The 7,036-nt window shown below is 36.5% G+C and overlaps 1 non-coding gene across 1 annotated transcript; it reads right to left on the bottom strand.

Annotated features, from left to right (window-relative positions):
• Window positions 1-867: 867 nt before the first annotated feature.
• On the bottom strand, window positions 868-975 carry LOC131150034 (small nucleolar RNA R71). The gene has a single exon (XR_009135420.1). It is a non-coding gene; the product is annotated as a small nucleolar RNA R71 (small nucleolar RNA).
• Window positions 976-7,036: the final 6,061 nt, after the last annotated feature.

Here is a 7,036-nt window from a genome sequence, read left to right as displayed (position 1 = left end):
GCTTCTCTCACTTTGTTTACTGTTTTCAAAATCGAAAAAGATCAAAAATATTTTCAACCTACATTTGACAACAACAGGATTTTACTAAACTTACATAAATACTTTGATACTCAGTGGTCCCTGTGGAATACGATCCTGGACTCATCCTTGATACAACTTGACACTTCTGCACTTGGAAGCATAACTCGGAACGAGTCAAGTTTTTGGTACCGTTGCCGAGGACTAATTGGTATCATCAAAGTGTTTCTCAGATTTCAGAGAGGTGTTTTAGAGCTGTGAACGTCATCACAGCCTGGGTGATATCTACTTCCTCTCCTTTGACCTGTTTGCTTTTATTGCGTTTATACTGAGTTGTATGACTAGTTGGGCTAGAGATAACACATTTAGACTAGTTAGGACAGACTCATCCATCTTATCATCGAGTGAACCTGTTTCACTTGAATCACTTGAATCACCATCTGATACACATAGCATCATGGCTGAGAATGAACCTCATGATATGGAGAACCCCAATAGGACACTCAGAGAATATTTGCAACCTGTTAGGACCAGTACCCCATCCTGCATTATTCTACCTTTGAATGCAAATGCTTTCAATTTTAAACCTGGGATGATTCCATTATTACCTCATTTTCATGGCATTGAATCTGAAAACCCATATTTGCATATTAAAGAGTTTGAAGAAGTTTGTGCCACATTCATGGATAGAACATGCACTAAGGAGGTAATAACACTGAAATTGTTTCCCTTTTCTTTAAAAGATAAGGCAAAAACCTGGTTTTATTCCTTAAGGCCAAGATCCATTGGGACTTGGCAAGAAATGCAAACTGAGTTTTTAAAGAAATTTTTTCCCATGCAAAGAACTAATGCTTTGAAAAGACAAATCATCAATTTTTTCCAAAATGATGTGGAAACATTTTATCAGTGTTGGGAACGTTTCAAAGACCTTTTAAATGCATGTCCTCACCATGGGTATGAGAATTGGAGGGTCATCAGTTTTTTCTATGAGGGGTTGCAGCCAAAGATGAGGCAATTTGTGGAAACAATGTGTAACGGTGAGTTTTTCAATAAAGAGCGTGAAGAAGCTTTTGACTATTTTGATTATTTGGCTGAAAACGCCCAATCTTGGGTTGTCTCTGATGTGTATGATAGATTTGAAAAGCAAAAATGTATTAGTGGGGGTGGTAAGTATCAATTGGAAGAAGTTGATGATTTGAATGCTAGGCTTGCATTGTTGTCCAAAAGGTTAGATTCCATTGAGCTTAAGGAGGTAAATGAAATGCATGTTTTACCATCATCTTCTAAAAAATGCAGCATATGTGAGGATCCAGGGCATGCGACTGATGCATGACCAACTATTCCTGCTCTTAAGGAAGTTTTGCTTGATCAGTCTAACCCGGTGTATATGGTTTCTGAGATTTCTTATGAACCTTATTCTGATACTTACAATGCAGGTTGTAGAAGTCATTCAAATTTCAGTTGGATGAATGACCAAGTGGAGCCATCTCCCTAGGAACAAAGTCAATACATTCCTTATGCAGCATCTAGCCAAGACTCGGGACCCTCTTACTTTGCAAATTAGCCTCCTCCAATGCAAAGAAGGGAAATGGAAGATTCCATCCAGCAACTAACCGTTAGCTTGCAACAGTTCATGGCAAGCCAAAATGTGATCAATTCTAAAACTTGTCAAGCCATCAACGAGATAAGCACCGAATTGACTAGGCTGAACACATTATTGAATGCTTTGGAGATAGATGAATCCCAATTTCAAGCCCAGCCAGATACTCAAGTGCAGATTGCAATCATGGAACTGTCATCCTATATTGAAGCAAATGTCAATGATTGCAATGTCGAAGCAAATCTCAGCTATGGTAGGGTGACTGGTGCACTAGATGAAGAAGTTGAGTAGAATGGTGAGACTTTAACCTTCAAGGAACCAGGTACCAATTTTAATGTTGATGCTTCTGAAGAACCAAAGGTAATTGTTCCAAAAACTTTTCCTCAAAGGCCGGTTCTTAAAGAAGTATATTTCCTGGAAACTATACTGGATAAGGATCCTTTCTTGTTAAAACAAGAAAGACAATTTGAAAATGTGTTGTCTGATATTGTGGGTAGTATTGACTTAGTCATAGATAACTTCTGTGCAGATAACAAAGCTGATGCATTATGGCGACTCAAATTTGGAGATTCGCTAGTTCAATTTATAAATCTGCACCCACTAGACGAAATTCCTCCCGAGCCTCCTCCAGACACACTGTGACGTTTTTCTTTCCTTTGTTTTCATTTTGTTTCATTCTATCTTATTTTTAGTTTATTGATAGGTACAATTTCCTTTAGTTCAGTTTTCCTTTTCCATTATTTCTTCATCCAGGTACGCCCCATTTTTCCCGTGCACAGTTTTTCTATTTCCCCTATGCTTTTACATTGAGGACAATGTTCCATTTTAGTTGGGGGGTGAGCATTTGCATGTGACACTATGCACGTATACACGTATATGTATTGGGTTTTATATTTAAAAAAAAAATAGAAAAAAAATCATCAAAAATCAAAAAAAAAGGAAAGAAAGAAAGGAAGAGTAGTGAGGAATTACATTGAATTATGCTATGCTTAACATTGACTCGTACCCTTCACATACCTGCATATAACCTAAGAACTACACACTTGAGTCATTTATGCGTAGTTTCTCTTTATATGATTTTATGACTCCATGAATAATCGATTAGTAGTACATTCGTGTTAGTTTGGCTATATAATTTCCTGTATCTACATGCATCTCACGAGGCTAAATAAACACATTTACATGATTCATTGCACTTAGGGTTCCTTGTGAGTACTGAGAGAACACCCGTGGAGACTATGACACCTTGTGAGATATCCTTGAGCTGTGTATCATCCTTTTGAGCGTTAATATCAAATCAGAGTTCATGGAACTCAATTCTCTTTTTTCTGGATGATTCCTTGTACACTAGTCTTTGTTTTTTGATTTGCTAGCCTAGAGGTGACTTCTAGTGGGGGTGGGGAGATAGAAACCTAGGTCTTGTAACCTACTCAACATGTGAAGGCTGAGCCACCCCTAGAGACAGACTTAATTCATGGACCACTATTCGAACTTAATTCCCGTTGATGGTATGAAGATAACAAACGAAGTGTAATGATTGTCTTAATTGTTCAAGAAAAGGCAGAAAAATAAAGAATGAGCAGAAGAAATGAAAATGCGCGTGAAATGAAATGCTAATGTCTGCTCCACAGAAATATCACAAAAAGTCAAGAACACAACACATGTTCTCTACGTACGAAGATTCTTCAACCAGTTAATGCCTCAAATGTGTTCACGACAAGTTTGTGAATAAGTTGATCTAAGGTGGTCTCAGTTGGATGCGGCAAGTAGGTGAGAAGATGCTAGGGTGAAGGACCCGACACCTCATAGATAGGCTAGATCCTTTCCAGACTAATCCACTCCATATACTTAGCGTTGTTTCTTTTAATATGTGGGATGTTTGATCGCGACACTCCTCCTCACATATGATGAGTGAACTCATTTTCTTTGAGTGTTCTTGAGGGTATACCAGTTAGGCCGAGTCAAAGCGATCGTTCTGTAGGTGTCCATGTAAAAACCCCAAAAACAGAGATATAAAAAAATTAATGGATTGATTTCCAAAAAAATAAATAAAATAAAAAAAATAAAAAAAATAATTAATTAAAATTTTAATTAATTAACGAATTAATTAATTGGATTTAAAAGAAAAAGAAAAAAGAAAGAAAAAAAATTAATTAATTAATTAATTGGATATTAAAAAAAAGAAAAAAATAATAATAATTAAAATTTATTTTTTTATTTTTTTAAATAAAATATATTATTTTTATTATTAATTAAATATATATATTTTATTATTATTATTATTATTATTATTATTATTATTATTATTATTATTATTATTATATATATGTTAAACCACCTGAAGCTACAAAGAAGCTTCAGGTGGATTCTGAATTTGATTTCACGCCCCCCCCCCCCATCTTCTATCTTCTTCTTCTTTTATTCTTTTCTTTTCTCTACTTTTACCTGCAACCTACAATCTCTCTCTCTCTCCTCACGTTCTCTCTCCCTCTCTCCTCGATTTCGTAATGGATTTTCGCCCGATTGAAAATCTGAAAATACCATTGGACTCCATTCGCCGCTGCCGTCATTTCTACCGAAGCGGATCGGTGGTAGGAGCAGCGTAAGCGTATTCCCTAGGGTAAGCCATTTTTCCCTTTTTCTTTAATTTCTTGCAAAATATAAGCCTAATTGACGAACAGACACCACTACGAGAATTTAGAGATGATTCTCTACAAGTCTAGTGGGACGGAATTCTCGTGGGGGTGTCGGGTCAAAACCCCAAATTTGGGATGCAGCGATTATTAAAGGGCTTATTTTCAATTAATTAGCATTAATTTAGAAATGCTAAAATATTAAGCATTTGGGACTGAAATAGGATTTTTGGAATTTAGACCCCGGGTGAGCGCGGCGGGTGTAATATTGGGACCCGCAGGCAAAGTTTAGAAAATTAAGTGGGGATGTTAAATAATAGTTTAAATGTTAATTTGAGGTATATGGAGCCTAAGGAAGGCTAGATGAGTATTATTTTAGAAAAATAGATTAATTAATCTAGGGAAAATGTAAATTGCAGGAGTTAAATTTCGGGCGCCAAGGGCGTGAATTTTTGGGTCCTAAGGAATTTCTCAATAGCCAGGTAAGGGAATAAACTAAAGCAGTAATTTTCCATACAAATTATTATTGATTATGAGTAAATTTATTTTCAGAAAAGCATATGTTATATTGTGTATTACGAATGAAATGTACGATTGGGAAAATACTACTATGATGATTAAAATGTATATGTATGCATGAGATGTAAGGAATTCACGATTTTAGAATATGAAGTATGACTTTTAACAGCATATGTGTGGCATGAATATTATTTTATGTGAAATGTATTATGATGTGAAAGATTTTACGAACCAAGCATGATTTCAGGTATTATGAAAATATGAGTTATGTTGTGATGGCTTTGACGATTATGTGATAAATGATGTATTTTCAGTATATATATACCTGAAACAATTTTGGCGCGAGGCCATATATTTATGTTATCAGCACGAGGCCGTATTTATGTTTTTGGCGCGAGGCCATATAAATTAATGTTATCAGCACAAGGCCGTATTTATGTTATTGGCGCGAGGCCATGTATTTATGTTATCGGCACGAGGCCGTATTTATGCTATTGGCGCGAGGCCATATTTACTATGATTTTGGCACGAGGCCATATGTATGATTTCGGCGCGAGGCCGTATCTATGTTTTCGGCACGAGGCCGTAATGATATTACGTATGATCATGTATTATCTGTTTTCACAACCAGGATGTTAGTTTAGTTCAGACCAGGAGCTCGGTACCATAGCTATAGGTTAATTTTGGCACTAGGCCTTATTAGTACTACCATCCCACGAGGGGATGGAAGATGGATAGTCGATGTGGCTTTCAGTAGAGTGTGGACGTCCACCTGGCAGTCCGGACTAGGGTGTGGTGGGCTCATCGTACTTACAGACATATTTGATTTGGCAGTGGTCGGCCAGCCATTGTCGGGTCCCGCCTTCGGGCTGCACAACCCGTCATGGGGGGTAATACATGACACCAGCTAGCTATTCATCTTGGGTTTGTTTTTAGTACTACAGTTATAACAGATGATTTTATGTATGATATGCATTATTAACATATGTGAAAATATATGTTTACCTAGTACGATATGATGATGTTTATGGAATTATGAAATGTACTATATACGTATAAATGCATTAAATATTCATGTTGCCACACAGCTGTATTTAGTTTATTTTCCCTTACTGAGAAGTGTCTCACCCCCAAACTTAATTAATTTTTTAGGAGCCCCTGAGAGACCGACAGGTTAGGGCCGCCGTTGAGTGATTGGAGCTTCCCTACTAGAAGGGTAAGCATTGAACTAGGATCGAGAGTTTTTGTTATTTAATCCTAGTGTTATTTTGACTTTTGGAGGTTGTATATCATAACAGTATTTTGATGTTATAGAAAGCTCTGGTATTATGTTTTATGATTGCATGTTTGAGATTTTATGTTTACTGCTGCTAGGTTTTCCGCTGTATTTGACAGGTGTCCCCGCTACCCACAGGTTTAGGTTGACCATTTTATTTATTATGTGGCATTTTATGTTAAGAAATTGAGGGACGTTACAGTCCACTAGTATCCTAGGTGTACTGAATCACACACATCACACACACTTCGAGAGTTTACCTGTTTATACTCGAACTTATATGATTGCATTAACTCTGAATGTGCCACTGATTAACTTCATGTGAGTATACTGCTCTCAAATCACATATAAACAATGAAACTTGCATGAGTGACATGCTTTGGAGTCGTGTGTATTGAATATAAACGAGCTTGTGTGAAATTCAGTTATGTTCTTGTATGTGAAGTGGTAAAATTATGTCGCATGTGCATTGATTTCATGATCACCGGAGTATGTAGTTGTAGACACCACCCTGAGATTCATTTACGTCATTTGCTAGAGACTAGTAAAACGTTAGTTGAGGGATGTGATTACGCGTCAAAACTGCGTAATTGGGTATCTTAAACCGGGCTTTACGACTTATATTTTTAATTAAGTGTCCAAATTTGTCCAATATTTTAATAAAGTGCCGAAATTATCATTCTTGAGTTTTATTGTGCAATTTACGAGTTTTTGATAATTCTTTTTATCGTAGGAAAAGTCCCGGGAACCAAAACTGACACCTGTTCATATTTCATGCATAACTTTTCCATCCAAACTCCGATTGAGGCGATTCAAATTTTTAGAGAAAGAGGAAAGGATTATCTATAACTTTCGTGTTTTTAGTTTTGTGATAAATGGGCTCCAGCAGAGTCAGATTTGTGGTGAACAGAGAACAAAAAAATGAAAAAGAAAAAAAAGAAAGAATATATATTAAATGGGCTTTGATTTGACCCGGCCATGCAGCCGGGT

This window comes from Malania oleifera, chromosome 2, assembly GCF_029873635.1.
Source record: "Malania oleifera isolate guangnan ecotype guangnan chromosome 2, ASM2987363v1, whole genome shotgun sequence".
NCBI classification, from domain to species: Eukaryota; Viridiplantae; Streptophyta; class Magnoliopsida; order Santalales; family Ximeniaceae; genus Malania; species Malania oleifera.
The sequence above is the reverse complement of the archived record's forward strand: the minus strand, read 5'-3'. Positions and strand labels throughout refer to the sequence as shown.